At 47.6% G+C, this 16108-nt stretch overlaps 1 protein-coding gene across 6 annotated transcripts in view; it reads left to right on the forward strand.

The window, feature by feature from the left end:
* Positions 1–16108, forward strand: part of STIM1 (stromal interaction molecule 1) — a 296537-nt gene that overhangs the window by 226358 nt on the left and 54071 nt on the right. The gene's annotated exons all lie outside the window — the stretch shown is intronic.

Raw genomic sequence — 16108 nt, forward strand, 5'->3', positions numbered from 1 at the left:
TTGGTGCCCACCCAATTCTTGCCTAGGCCCACCCAAAATCTGTTGTCTGGCTACGCCCCTGAGCTCGGTACTGTACTATATCCTGCAGCCATTTCCCACACTTACATCCCTGAATTCATTCTCGGTCACTCTGCTGAAAAAATTCATATCATGACTGTACCACCCCTCTCAGATGCCCTTACTTGCTGCATCAGTTTATCCCCAGGTTGCATCATGGATATTTAATTATCCATGTGATTAACATAGTAACATAGTAAATGACGGCAGATAAAGACCTGTACGGTCCATCCAGTCTGCCCAACAAGATAAACTCATTTTACATGGTATGTGATACTTTATACCCGAGTTTGATTTGTCCTTGCCTTTCTCAGGGCACAGACCGTAGAAGTCTGCCCAGCACTGTTCTTGTACTAAGTTCTGAAGCTAACGTTGAAGCCCCTTAAAATTTACACTCCAGCCCATCCCTATCTATTCAGTTACAATCAGGGCATAGACCGTAGAAGTCTGCCCAGCTCCCGTTTTGGGAAAACCTACAAGGAGAAGAGAATATGACCTTTGGTGTCTAGAAGAATTATTTTAGGAGAGCATGAGCACATTATCACGTCTTTCATTCACTCCGGAAAACGGATTATGTCACGATCTTGAAAATGGTGGCCCAGTATACCATCTCCAGATAAGTACTCTGTGGTTTTCCTAACAAGTATTAGCAAGCCAAAAAAAGAGACTTTTGTGTCAGAAACTGGAGGTAGGGAGGGACACAGTGCAGTGACATATGGATGATCATATTATATAACCAATCATTCGGAGTGATTGATAAAATGCACAACTGAGCACTGTACAATTTAATATTAAGCTACTTAAAGATAGCTTTTGACAATAGTATCACATACAAGCTCATTTTCAAAGCACTTAGCCTCCCAAAGTTCCTTAGAAACCTATGGAACTTAGCTTCCCAAAGTGCTTTGAAAATATGCCTCATAGTAGTGTAAATAAAGTGCACATATAGTGCTATTACAGAATATAAAAAAGAGAAAAAAAATTATTCAAGAGTTTCTAATTGTGATAAGCAGTTTTGAATACATGAAACCAGGAGAGAACAAGATACCCCAGGTATAATGTATTGATTAAACTTTAACTGCCAGACCCTCGACCATTCTTCTAACGTTCGGAGATCCCTTCTCATCGTTTCTACTCCCTCCAGGGTATCCACTCTATTGACTATTTTCGTGTCATCTGCAAAAAGGCACACCTTTCCTTCCAACCCTTCAGCAATATCTCCCACAAATATATTAAACAGAATAGGCCCCAGCACCGACCCCTGAGGAATTCCACTGCTCACCTTCCTTTCTCCGAGCGGATTCCATTTACCACCACCCTCTGCCACCTGTCGGTCAACCAGTTTCTTATCCAGTTCACCACTTTCGGTCCTAAGTTCAACCCTTTCAGCTTATTCATGAGTCTTCTGTGGGGGACCGTATCAAAGGCTTTGCCGAAATCCAAGTAGATTACATCTAGCACACGTCCCTCATCTAGCTCTTTGGTCACCCAGTCAAAAAGGTCAATAAGATTCGTTTGGCAGGATTTTCCTTTGGTAAAGCCATGTTGCAGATTAGACTTGCAGACTCCCTAATTCTATTTTTAAGACCCCTGCAAACATTTTGGACTAGATTCAGTAAGTGGTGCCCAAATTTGGGTGCCAAAAATTGTATGTAGAAGCGCTATTCTATACATGACACTTGGAGTTGAGCACCATTTATAGAATAGCATGTACTGCTGGGCACGAAGATTGATAGCAGCTGAAACCGTGTGTAAACCCTCATGTGTCCATTAGACACAGATCCTTCGAATTCTATAATACTGCTCACATGTTTAATAAACGCCCCGACCCACCGATGCCTCCTTTTCAGTTCCGCACTAAATTATTTGCGTGCACGTCTTTATAGACTAACGCTTGGCAAGAGGCGTTCATATCCAGATTGTTAATGCCAATAATTAATAGCACTCAATTATTGGTACTAATTGGCTCATTACTCAATTAAATTGTGTGCACAAATTGGGCACATACAACTTTGGATGTTATTTATGGAATCCAGGAGTAGGTTGGTTGGTTTATTTTTATATTCCACTTATAGCTAAGTGGGTAACAAGGACCATATGTAAAATAATCAACATAAAACAGTACAATAAATATCAAGCCAAATATAACAGCAAACCTTTCTATCCATTTGTCTTCAGTAACCCCATCTGTTAGGTGTATGATAGTACAAATACATCAAACGATGACTAAAGACATAAATTCTAGGAAGTTAATTCCGGTAATGCATGTTGCACTGTTAAAAACATAAGCATTTCCATACTAGGACAGACCAAAGGTCCATCAAGCCTAGTATCCTGTTTCCAACAGTGGTAATCTAGGTTACAAGTACCCGGCAATATCATAGAATATGCAGTGAATTTTCCCAAGTTCATCTTATTAATGGCTTATAGACTTTTCTTTTAGGAAATTATCCAAACCTTTTTTAAACCCTGCTAAGCTAACTGCTTTTCCCACATTATCTGGCAATGAATTCCAGAGTTTAATTTTCCATTTAGTTTTACATTTACTACTTAGTAGCTTCATTGCATGCCCTCTAGTCCTAGTATTTTTGGAAAGCGTAAACAAGCAATTCACATCTACCTGTTCCACTCCACTGAGGGCCAGATGCACTAAACTTAACAAGCCCTTAACGAGCAAGTAGTAAGCCCTGGCATGCACTAAACACTTTTTTCCGACGATGGTAGCAGCTAACGAAAACGGAATGCAGATGAGCAAATTGTGTAGAAACCGTATTGTAATGAGATGCACTAACCTTTTCCGATTGCCTTAACGCTGGAAAATCTAACGAGAGGTCTGTACCTCTCATTGTGGCTGCGCGGGATTGGAAAAATTATTAAAATGTAAAAAAAAAAATCGGGAGGGGGGGGGGGCAGGAGCGTCCTTTATGGACGTTCTTCACTATATATTAAAAAAAAAAAGTCAAACAGGCTCCGATGCTGTTTTGATAAATGTTCAATAAAGACTTCATATAACTTAAAAAAGTGGAAAAAAAAATCCGAGTGCTCGTCCTTTTTTTTTTTTTTTTTTAAACAAAGCTATTAGTGGGATTTGAACCCTCCACCTCTGGATTACAAGACCGGTGCGGCTACAACTCTACTTGCTTGGATGTCCCTCCCTTATTTCTAGGTCTCTCAGCTGAGTTAAGCACAGCCAAAAAAGTTGTTTTTATTATTGCGGGGAGGGGGGGGGGGGGGGGGGGGGAGGAGGAGGAGGAGGCCGCCCAAAATGTACTTTTTTTTTTTTTTTTAAAGTGAAGCTTTATTAATAAAAATCAAACAGGCTCCGATGCTGCAAGCTGTTTTTTGGACATCATTCAACCCCGGAATAATAAAAGCGTCCTTTTTGGCTGTGCTTCACTCAGCTGCGAGACCTGGAAGTCTCTGAGCCAATCACAGCGCGAAGGCCTCCCCCAGAATACAGGTAAGTTCCTGACCCAGACCCCTGGACCCCAACTCTCCTCGCCAGGCTGAAGTCCATAAGAAGCCAGAGGGATCCCTAGCTGCTCCTGTCCTGGCATCTCCATGTTTCAAAGTGGCACTGCCTGACCTGAGGTTCATGGAGGGGTGAGCCAAAGTGGTTCAGATCAGACCTCTGTCTTTATTTTTGGGTGGGGACTATGAGGGGATTTCACTACTTACATTTTGACTATAATTTTTTTTTTGGGGGGAGGGGTATGTTAGGAGCACTAGCGCTCCAGGGATTTATGGGGTTCCCAGAAGGAAAGGACCCCTTGATATTGAGTGAGGTGGGGAAACAGGATGCTGGGCTTGATGGACCTTCGGTTTGTCCCAGTACTCTTTCATGCATATTCATTGTGGATATTCTGAAAACCTGACTGGCAAGTAGTACTCCAGGTCCGGACTTGGGAAACTTCTCTACAGTGCTTTCTTCTGTCAAAGTAGGCACCTCAACATCAGTCTTACAAAATTTGACTGTCTTGGTTGAGGAAGGCCTGAAAGAGTCTGAACTAGTGATTGAACACAAGGTGCAGGGCCCACAATTACGGAATGCTATTCCTGGCTTGTTAAGATTGGTTTTAGGTTTTGAGATTGCAATCCTCAGTGGCAAAATTTATCAGTAAATCACTCCTCCTTTGAGGGCTGTAGCTCTGGGTTGCCCAGGTTAGAGCTTCCCTGATGTTTTAACCCCCACTCTTTACTATCACAATTGTAGTTCTGCTAATCTGCCCTCTTTTGTCTCGTCCTAAGTTATGTTACTTCCACTTTTATAGCTTTAGATTGTAAACCACCCTGAAGGTTGCTGTAGGGTGGGATAGCAAATTTAAATAAACTTGAATTTAGATCCACCCAGCTTTTCTATACCACCTTTTCCCCCAGTAAATTAGACCCAAAGTGGTTTACAAATAAAATTTAAGAAAGATCAAAAGTCATATCAACCATGATTTACAAAGATTTGTGAAATAAACAATATGCACCAGATGTCTTTGTGGAGATGAATAGCATTTCCCGTAATTGAATAGCTTTGTAGGAAAACAACTTCTCTAAGTAACTCTTCAGGTGACGTCTTCTTCAGCACCGGTCTCCGGCGCATTCGCTGATCTATTTCTGTGAGAAATGGGTTAGTTTTTCACATGCCATGACAGGAATGAACCTCACTTCTAAGCCAGGGTAAGTAAAGTACGATCTCAGTCTCACAAATACACTGCTAACATTCGCTATGGAACTTGCAATGTGCCAAAGAGAACGTCCCTCTGGAGTTTGTAGGATGTAACGTGTATAGGCACCTATCCAGGTGTGCTTCCAAATTGTTTTGGTCAAGCCTGTGGCCCCCCCAAAACATGGGAAATATTTCAGTTTTTTTTCTGCCAAAAGTTTTGGTTCTCGGACTGCATTTCTTTGTATTTGAGGATCTTCTCTCTCTCTCTCTCTCTCTCTACGCAATTCAGAGTAATCACTCGGGACTGACACCTTTATGAGTAGTTGTTATGGTGTTTTCTCTTTTACCACTTTGAGGCTCATTTTCAAAGCACTTAGCCTCCCAAAGTTCCATAGAAACCTATGGAACTTAGCCTCCCAAAGTGCTTTGAAAATATGCCGCCACGTCTGTTTTTCAAGGCAGTGGGTGTATTTTCTGACAATGCCACAGCAATGGTTTATTTCAATTCTCAGGGGGAATGAAGAGCTCAGTGGCGGTGATTGAGGACCATCATTCTGTTTTGTTGGACAGAGAGACACGTGTGTGTGTTCTTGGGGACACAGTGGGACTCAGAATATTCAAACAGACTTTCTGAGCAGGCATATGCTGGACCCACAAGAATAGGAGTTGTTGAAAAAAATTTTCACTAAGACCACAGAGTGCTGGGGAGTCCCAGTGACAGATGTAATGGCAGCTGGCCCAAAAACCAAGGTTCTGCTATTTTTTTCATTCAATGGAAAAATTGAAGAGAAGCATGGTTGGCTGCTCTACTACAACACTGACCCTCAGCATAAGTGTTGTAGATATTTCTTCCTTGGACTTTGTGGGTCAAATACTAAAAAAGGTGGCATTTTATCCAGGATGGATGACTTTAGTGTGATGCCCAATTGGCCAAGGCATCTGCTAGATGAATTTGGTTCACTTACAAACAGGAGAGAGTCTGAAGTTGCCACAGAAGAGAGGTATTTAGCAAGGTCCAATCATCATGGATGTCCCATCTCCCTTTTGTCTTGTGACCTAGCTCTTGAGAAGGCATGTCTGAGGCAAAAGGGTTGTACAGAAGCAATGATGACCAGTCTGTTGCAGGCCAGAAAATGTACTACGTCAGCAAGGGTTTGGAAGGTGTTTGAGATTTGATGTAAACAGAGCTTTCCATATCATCATGCTGATCAATCCATAGACTGGTGGGTTGTGTCCATCTACCAGCAGGTGGAGATAGAGAGCAATCCTTTTGCCTCCCTATATGTGGTCATGTGCTGCCGGAAACTCCTCAGTATGTTCTCTATCTCAGCAGGTGGTGGTCACACACAGCAGCAGCTCTGGCTAGGCCTCCAAGCCTAATTTTTAGGTTTTGTTGAGTGCCTGGGGTTGAGGGCTCTTCTTGAGCAAGTGCAAACCTGGTGGCGCCAGGTTCCTCCTTTTCTCCCCCCTCCCGCTGGCTCCGTTAAAAAAAAAAAAAATTTTTTGAACGTCCTTAAAGGCGTTTATTTCGACCTTTATTTAAACGTTTATTGCAGCATACTCACTGGGACACCAGGTCGTTACAGCTCGGAGCGAGAAGCAGGTAATTTTTACCTTTTTATAGCGGGCAGGGGGTTCCCCGATTGATCTCCACGTGGCCTATGGCGTCGGAGGGCGAGGGCGCGAAGAATCGCTCCCCGGACCGCGTGTGCGCTTCTAGCGGGGATGCGGGGGTTTTAAAGTCTGATTCGCCCTTGTTGGGTGTCAGTTTGGAGGCCGGTCGGTGTCCCGGGTCTTCCTCCGGCGCGGCGTTTTTTCCCGCCATAAACGCCCATCCCCCGCTGCTCGCCTCCGCCATCTTGGCCGGCCACTCTGCTCGGACGGCTTCTTCTTCGGCCGCCCTTGAGCTGGGAGACGTTCATGCCATGGCCGCCCTTGATTTGGGCGACGGCAAAAAAGCGGCTAAAGTTAAGCGCCGTTCTTCCCGCGCGGCTCCTTCGCGGAGTGTCGCGCCGGACGCCATCTTGGATGCGCAGCATGTTGCTCCCCCGCTCTGGCGAGCGCCGGTTGAGGGTGCGTCTAGGGCTGTGGCCCAGGCTGCTGAAATACACAGTCTGGGGGGTTTCTCCCCCGAGTTTATTTTGCTGCTGCATCAAGCTTTCCTACGCTGCCCCTTCTCCCTTGTCCGATAACGGGGTTGAGGCCCCCGGAAGTAAACGCCCTCGGGTGGATTCCAAGGCCTTAGAGGACGCTGTTTCCTCTGATGTAGATGAGGGCAGCGTATCTGAGTTCTCCCAACGGTCCTTTGGGGATTCCTTGGAGGAGACGGATTCCCGCTCGGATGGAGCGGATGACCCCTCTGCAGCGCGGATCTTTCGCTCGGAGGATTTGCCCAACCTGTTACTGCAGGCCATGAGCATTTTGAAGATTTCCTCGCCAGAGGACGTCTCTCCCTCAGCCCCTGTCTCTCCCTCAGCCCTCAGTCCCCATTATGCTGGGGACGAAGCGCCCGCCTAGAACCTTCCACGTGCATGATGCCATGCACACCTTAATTTCGGCTCAATGGGATGTCCCGGAAGCGAGCCTCAAAGTGGCTAGGGCTATGTCCCGCCTCTATCCTTTGCCTGAAAGTGAACGTGAGGCCTTTCTTTGGCCTACCGTGGATTCTTTAATCACTGCGGTGACTAAGAAGACGGCGTTGCCGGTGGAAGGTGGCACGGCCCTAAAGGACGCCCAAGACAGAAGATTGGAAGCGGCTTTAAGGTCGTCCTTCGAGGCGGCTGCCTTAAGTTTGCAGGCCTCAGTTTGCGGCTCCTATGTGGCCAGGGCGTGCCTGACGATGGTGCAGCGGGCTTCCCCCTCGGATCCTTCCTTGAGGGCTGACTGGCCGGCCCTGGAATCGGGCTTGGCTTATTTGGCAGACTTACTGTATGATGTCTTGAGAGCCTCGGCTAAAGGCATGGCTCAGACAGTCTCTGCGCGGCGCTGGCTTTGACTGAAACATTGGTCTGCGGACCACGCCTCTAAGTCCCGCCTGGCTAAGTTGCCTTTTAAAGGCAAGCTGCTCTTTGGGGTCGAGCTGGATAAAATCGTGACCGATCTCGGCACGTCTAAGGGCAAGAGGTTACCGGAGGTCAGGGCTCGGGCCAGTGCTCGCCCCGGTATCTCCAGAGGACGGTTTCAAGAAGCCCGTCGGTACCGCCCGGGCAAGTCGGGCTCCTCTGCCCCCTCTTCCTTCAAAAGGAACTTCTCCCCCAAGCAGCATTCCTTTCGCAGAGACCGCCGTCCCGGAGGTACGCCCTCCGGTCCTCCCCCAGGGTCTCGTACCCAATGACGGGGTCCTGGTCCATGGCCCAGTGCAGATTGGAGGACGCCTGTCCTCGTTTCTGGGCGAGTGGACCAAAGTAACTTCAGACGCTTGGGTGCTGGAAGTCATCAGAGACGGCTACAAGTTAGAGTTCTGCCGACCCTTAAGAGACGGGTTTGTACTCTCTCCCTGCAAGTCTCCGGTCAAAGCTGTGGCAGTGCAGCAGACCTTGGACAACCTGATCCGCCTGGGTGCGGTCGTTCCGGTGCCAGAAAATCAGACTGGCAAGGGACGTTACTCCATTTACTTTGTGGTACCAAAGAAAGGAGGTTCTGTCCGGCCTATCCTCGACCTCAAAGGGGTCAATCGGGCCTTGAAAGTGCGGCACTTTCGCATGGAGACTCTCCGCTCTGTTATAGCGGCAGTGAAGGCAGGAGAGTTCTTGGCTTCCTTGGACATCAAGGAAGCATACCTGCATATTCCCATCTGGCCTCCTCATCAACGCTTTCTGCGTTTTGCAGTCCTGGGCCGACACTTCCAGTTCAGAGCTCTCCCTTTCGGGTTGGCTACTGCTCCGCGGACCTTCTCCAAAGTAATGGTGGTCATCGCGGCCTTCCTGCGAAAGGAAGGAGTACAAGTCCATCCTTATCTGGACGACTGGTTGATCCGAGCCCCCTCTTATGCAGAGTGCGGCAAAGATGTGGACCGGGTGGTTGCTCTTTTGAGCTCCCTGGGGTGGATCATCAACTGGGAGAAGAGCCAGCTGCGCCCGACTCAGTCCCTGGAGTATCTGGGAGTTCGATACGACACCCAAGTGGGCAGAGTGTTCCTGCCAGACAATCGGATTGTCAAGCTTCAGGCTCAGGTGGACCAGTTCCTAGTAGCCTCTCCTCTTCGGGCTTGGGACTATGTGCAGCTGTTGGGCTCTATGACGGCCACGATGGAAGTAGTGCCCTGGGCCAGGGCTCATATGAGACCACTACAACACTCTCTGCTGCAGCGCTGGACTCCGATGTCGGAGGATTATGCTGTGCGCCTTCCCTTGGACCCAGCAGTGCGCAAGGCGCTGAGCTGGTGGATGCAGACAAACAAGTTGTCTGCAGGAATGCCTCTGGTGACCCCGGAGTGGATTGTCGTTACGACGGACGCCTCTTTGTCGGGCTGGGGAGCCCACTGCTTGGGAAGGACAGCGCAGGGGCTCTGGTCTCCTGCAGAGGCAAAGTGGTCTATCAACCTCCTGGAACTCAGAGCCATTCGGTTGGCACTTTTGGAGTTCATCCCGGTACTGGCGTTGAAGCCAGTACGGGTCCTGTCGGACAATGCCACGGCTGTGGCCTATGTCAACCGCCAGGGAAGTACCAAGAGCGCCCCTCTAGCCAAGGAGGCCATGAATCTATGCCAGTGGGCGGAAGCGAACCTGGAACAGCTGTCAGCGGCCCACATTGCCGGAGTCATGAATGTCAAGGCGGACTTTCTCAGTCGCCATACCTTGGAGCCCGGAGAGTGGCAGCTATCTGCTCAGGCGTTCTTGGACATCACGAAGCGCTGGGGCCAGCCGAGCCTAGATCTGATGGCGTCATCGGCCAATTGCCAAGTGCCGCGCTTTTTCAGCAGAGGACGGGACTCTCGATCCCTGGGAGTAGATGCTCTTCTCCAACAGTGGCCGACCCAAGAGCTTCTTTATGTGTTCCCGCCCTGGTCCATGTTGGGCAGGGTGCTAGACCGGGTGGCAAAGCATCCGGGCCGGATAATCCTGGTGGGTCCGGACTGGCCCAGACGTCCCTGGTATGCGGACTTGATCAGGCTGTCAGTCGACGATCCTCTGCGGCTGCCAGTGGAGCAGGGCCTGTTACTTCAGGGTCCCGTGGTGATGTAGGATCCCTCCCCATTTGGTCTTACGGCCTGGCTATTGAGCGGCAGCGTCTGAGAAAGAAGGGCTTCTCAGACAAGGTCATCGCCACTATGCTGAGAGCGAGGAAGCGCTCTACTTCTACTGCTTACGCCAGGGTTTGGCGTACCTTTGCAGCGTGGTGTGAAGCAGGCTCACTTTCTCCCTTCACTGCTCCAATTTCTTCAGTGTTGGCGTTCCTGCAAGAAGGTCTGGAGAAAGGCCTGTCGCTCAGTTCCCTTAAAGTCCAGGTAGCGGCTCTGACTTGCTTCAGGGGCCGCCTGAAGGGTGTTTCCCTGGCTTCGCAGCCAGATGTGGTGCGCTTTCTCAAGGGAGTTAATCACCTGCGCCCTCCTCTGCACTCAGTGGTGCCTGCATGGAGTCTCAACCTGGTGCTAAGAGCATTGCAGAAGCCGCCTTTTGAACCCTTGTCGAGGGCATCTCTGAAAGACCTGACGTTGAAAGCAGTCTTTTTGGTGGCTATCACTTCAGCCAGAAGAGTTTCCGAGCTCCAGGCTTTCTCATGTAGAGAGCCTTTTCTGCAGTTCACTGAGGCAGGAGTGACTATTCGCACAGTGCCTTCCTTCCTGCCCAAGATTGTTTCTCGCTTCCATGTGAATCAGCAGCTCTGTCTCCCTTCCTTTCGGAGGGAGGACTACCCAGAGGAATACTCTGCTCTCAAATATCTGGATGTGAGACGTGTCATCATCAGATACTTGGAAGTGACCAATGATTTCCGGAAATCGGATCATCTGTTTGTCCTGTTTGCAGGTCCTCGTAAGGGTCTGCAGGCTGCTAAGCCTACAGTGGCAAGATGGGTCAAGGAAGCCATTGCAGCGGCTTATATGGCTGCGGGGAAGGTGCCGCCTATCCAGCTGAAGGCTCACTCCACTAGAGCTCAGGCGGCCTCGATGGCAGAGGCCGGGTCCGTCTCCTTGGAAGAGATTTGCAAGGCGGCAACTTGGGCTTCGGCCCATCCCTTCTCCAGGCATTACCGCTTGACTGTGGCTGCTCGGGCGGAGGCCCGGTTTAGTACATAAGTAGTGCCATACTGGGAAAGACCAAAGGTCCATCTAGCCCAGCATCCTGTCACCGACAGTGGCCAATCCAGGTCAAGGGCACCTGGCACGCTCCCCAAACGTAAAAACATTCCAGACAAGTTATACCTAAAAATGCGGAATTTTTCCAAGTCCATTTAATAGCGGTCTATGGACTTGTCCTTTAGGAATCTATCTAACCCCTTTTTAAACTCCGTCAAGCTAACCGCCCGTACCACGTTCTCCGGCAACGAATTCCAGAGTCTAATTACACGTTGGGTGAAGAAAAATTTTCTCCGATTCGTTTTAAATTTACCACACTGTAGCTTCAACTCATGCCCTCTAGTCCTAGTATTTTTGGATAGCGTGAACAGTCGCTTCACATCCACCCGATCCATTCCACTCATTATTTTATACACTTCTATCATATCTCCCCTCAGCCGTCTCTTCTCCAAGCTGAAAAGCCCTAGCCTTCTCAGCCTCTCTTCATAGGAAAGTCGTCCCATCCCCACTATCATTTTCGTCGCCCTTCGCTGTACCTTTTCCAATTCTACTATATCTTTTTTGAGATACGGAGACCAGTACTGAACACAATACTCCAGGTGCGGTCGCACCATGGAGCGATACAACGGCATTATAACATCCGCACACCTGGACTCCATACCCTTCCTAATAACACCCAACATTCTATTCGCTTTCCTAGCCGCAGCAGCACACTGAGCAGAAGGTTTCAGCGTATCATCGACGACGACACCCAGATCCCTTTCTTGATCCGTAACTCCTAACGCGGAACCTTGCAAGACGTAGCTATAATTCGGGTTCCTCTTACCCACATGCATCACTTTGCACTTGTCAACATTGAACTTCATCTGCCACTTGCACGCCCATTCTCCCAGTCTCGCAAGGTCCTCCTGTAATCGTTCACATTCCTCCTGCGACTTGACGACCCTGAATAATTTTGTGTCATCGGCGAATTTAATTACCTCACTAGTTATTCCCATCTCTAGGTCATTTATAAATACATTAAAAAGCAACGGACCCAGCACAGACCCCTGCGGGACCCCACTAACTACCCTCCTCCACTGAGAATACTGGCCACGCAATCCTACTCTCTGCTTCCTATCTTTCAACCAGTTCTTAATCCATAATAATACCCTACCTCCGATTCCATGACTCTGCAATTTCTTCAGGAGTCTTTCGTGTGGCACTTTGTCAAACGCCTTCTGAAAATCCAGATATACAATATCAACCGGCTCCCCATTGTCCACATGTTTGCTTACCCCCTCAAAAAAATGCATTAGATTGGTGAGGCAAGACTTCCCTTCACTAAATCCGTGCTGACTTTGTCTCATCAGTCCATGTTTTTGTATATGCTCTGCAATTTTATTCTTAATAATAGCCTCCACCATCTTGCCCGGCACCGACGTCAGACTCACCGGTCTATAATTTCCCGGATCTCCTCTGGAACCCTTCTTAAAAATCGGAGTAACATTGGCTACCGTCCAGTCTTCCGGTACTACACTCGATTTTAGGGACAGATTGCATATTTCTAACAGTAGCTCCGCAAGTTCATTTTTTAGTTCTATTAATACTCTGGGATGAATACCATCAGGTCCCGGTGATTTACTACTCTTCAGCTTGCTGAACTGACCCATTACATCCTCCAAGGTTACAGAGAATTTGTTTAGTTTCTCCGACTCCCCCGCTTCAAATATTCTTTCCGGCACCGGTGTCCCCCCCAAATCCTCCTCGGTGAAGACCGAAGCAAAGAATTCATTTAATTTCTCCGCTACGGCTTTGTCCTCCTTGATCGCCCCTTTAACACCATTTTCGTCCAGCGGCCCAACCGACTCTTTGGCCGGTTTCCTGCTTTTAATGTATCTAAAAAACTTTTTACTATGTATTTTTGCTTCCAACGCTAATTTCTTCTCAAAGTCCTTTTTTGCCCTCCTTATCTCCGCTTTGCATTTGGCTTGGCATTCCTTATGATCTATCCTGTTACTTTCAGTTGGTTCTCTTCTCCACTTTCTGAAGGATTGTTTTTTGGCTCTAATGATTTCCTTTATCTTACTGTTTAGCCACGCCGGCTGACGTTTAGTCTTTTTTCCCTTTTTTCTAATACGTGGAATATATTTGTCCTGAACCTCCAGGATGGTGTTTTTAAACAGCATCCACGCCTGATGCAAGTTTTTTACTCTGCGAGCTGCTCCTTTCAGTCTTTTTTTCACCATTTTTCTCATTTTGTCGTAATCACCTTTTCTATAGTTAAACGCTAGCGTACTTGATTTCCTAGTTTCACTTCCTTCAATGCCAATATCAAAACCGGAGCTTCAGTGTTGAGGTCAGGGATTTCAATGTCCCGCCCTGGGTGAGTACTGCTTCGGTACATCCCACCAGTCTATGGATTGATCAGCATGATGATATGGAAGGTAAAATTATGTATCATACCTGATAATTTTCTTTCCATTAATCATAGCTGATCAATCCATAGCCCCTCCCAGATATCTGTACTGTTTATATTCTGGTTGCATTTCAGGTTCAAGTTTAGTCTTCAGTTCCTGTTCAGGAGGACTTCGTGTTCAAGTTTTTCAATGAATTCTTCAAGAGTTGAGACGAATTTGTGTTACAGTGAGCTGCTGCATTCCTCTCCCCTCCGTTTTACGGGGCTGGATTGAGACTTAAATTCTGCCGGCGCTCCCTCCCGCTTCGTGCGGCAGTAGGGCAGTTTTGTACCCCTCCCGCTTCGGCGGTGTTAGGGTCAGTCAGCTCCTCCCGCGGTTGCGGTTGCAGGATAAGCCAGATCCCCCCGCATCGGCGGGTGTGGTGTCCCTCCCCCGCTCCGCGGGGATGAGCTGGACGGATTCCCCTCCCCCACTTGTGTGGGGATGAGCTGGGTTAATTCCCCTCCCCCGTTTTGGCGGTGGTGAGCTGGACAGAGTGTCCCTTCGTGGGTGTAATTCTCTAAGTGCTGAGTCCTGCGGATGGAGCTTGGATATCGACATACTGAGGAGTTTCCGGCAGCACATGACCACATATAGGGAGGCAAAAGGATTACTCTCTATCTCCACCTGCTGGTAGATGGACACAACCCACCAGTCTATGGATTGATCAGCTATGATTAATGGAAAGAAAATTATCAGGTATGATACATAATTTTACCATTCCCCTGTTTTGGGCATCAGTGGCCTAAATTTTATCTTTTTTTGCAGGACAGTCTCCAAAAAGGATTAACTTTGGCCTTCCTAAAGGTTCAAGCAGCAGCGCTGGCTTGTTTCCTTGTTTGGTTGGAAGGGGTTGTCTTGTAGCTATTTCTTTGATTAGGAGGGTTTCAGACTTACAGACCTTTTCATTTCGAGATCCTTTCCCATGTTTTACAGAAGGAGAAGTTTCGATTAGGACATTTCCCACCTTTTTCCCCAAAGTTACTTTTCATGTTAACCAGGTTATGGAGCTGCATGCCTTTTGTCAAGAGGATTGGAGTGTCCATACAATACCCGGAAGTCACAAATGAGTCTTGAAGATGAGACTATCTCTTTGTATCATTTGGTGGACCCAGAAAGGCTGCAGTGAAAGCGACAATAGTGCGTTGGTTGAAACAGGTGATCAGTTCAACCTCTCTGCTTAAATAGTGAGACACCCCACCCCCGCCATGCTCAGGGCTCATTCAAACAGAGGTATGGCAATATCATGGGCGAGTGCTCATGCAGTTTCTTTGGTGGAAATGTGCAAGGCTGCCACTTGGTCATCTTTGCATTCATTTACAAATTTTATAAGTTGGATGTTAAACTAGAGAAAATGTTGCTTTTGAGGCAGCAGTCCTAGCAACAGGCTGTCTTCATCCCACCCAATAAGGATTGCTTTCCTACATCTTATGTGTTCTGGACAGGTCTGGTGGGATGAAAAGGAAGAAAACATTTGGTCTTACCTGTTAATTTTCTTTCCTTGAGTCCCAACCAGATTAGTCCAGAAACCCACCCTTTGTTTTGACTTTGATATGGTTTTAATTTTCTGGTTCTTCAGTTTATATTTTCCAGGGGTGTTGGGGACTCTGAAGGGTTCCGTGTGTTAGTGGAACGCACCCTGAGTTTCCTCAGGAAGTATTTTTAGTCTTTTATTTTTCGAGCAAGGTAAGCAGTTTTGTTTTTTTTATTTTGTTATAGGAATACTGGGGAGCTGTGCCTGTGCTGTACCTTTTTGTATGGCAAAGCTCACAGCTCTTAAATCTCTGTCTGCATCTGCTGGCTGACGGACACAACCTGTGCATTATGTACTGGTCTGGTTGGGACTCGAAGAAAAAATTAGCAGGTAAGACCAGATTTTTCCTTCTGTATAGTAATGGTTTTCACTATGTCTCATGGTAGGGTCAAGGTATCTTCTCCAAGTCTTCCACTTTCTGTTGAAAAAAAAAAAAACAACAACAACAACAGATTTGTGCTGTATAGGAAGCCATCTCCATCATAATTTGTTTAGATGAGCCATGATTCTGTGACATTAATACCTTTAGAGATTGGAGCTCCTCCATAATCATGGAAGAGAGATTTTGGTTTGCAAACGAACCTTTTCCGGAGATGCGAAGGCAGTAGAACGAGAGGACATGAAATGAGATTGAAGGTGGGCAGACTCAAGAAAAATGTCAGGAAGTATTTTTTCACGGAGAGAGTGGTGGATGCTTGGAATGCCCTCCCGCGGGAGGTGGTGGAAACAAAAGCGGTAACGGAATTCAAACATGCGTGGGATAAACATAAAGGAATTCTGCTCAGAAGGAATGGATCCTAAGGAGCTTAGACGAGATTGAGTGGCAAAGCCGGTGGCGGGAGACGGAGATGGTGCTGGGCAGACTTATACGGTCTGTGCCAGAACCGGTGGTGGGAGGCGGGACTGATGGTTGGGAGGCGGGGATAGTGCTGGGCAGACTTATACGGTCTGTGCCCGGAAAAGGACAGGTACAAATCAAGGTAAGGTATACACAAAAAGTAGCACATGTGAGTTTATCTTGTTGGGCAGACTGGATGGACCGCGCAGGTCTTTTTCTGCCGTCATCTACTATGTTACTATGTTTGTCAACAGCCATTTCCTTTGGAGATGGATGATCCTGCTTGCATCTGTTGACACTGTATAACATTACAAAAGCTGCTTTGATTTTGTCTGATTTTTCACCAACC

Source organism: Microcaecilia unicolor, chromosome 4, assembly GCF_901765095.1.
Source record: "Microcaecilia unicolor chromosome 4, aMicUni1.1, whole genome shotgun sequence".
Taxonomy (NCBI): domain Eukaryota; kingdom Metazoa; phylum Chordata; class Amphibia; order Gymnophiona; family Siphonopidae; genus Microcaecilia; species Microcaecilia unicolor.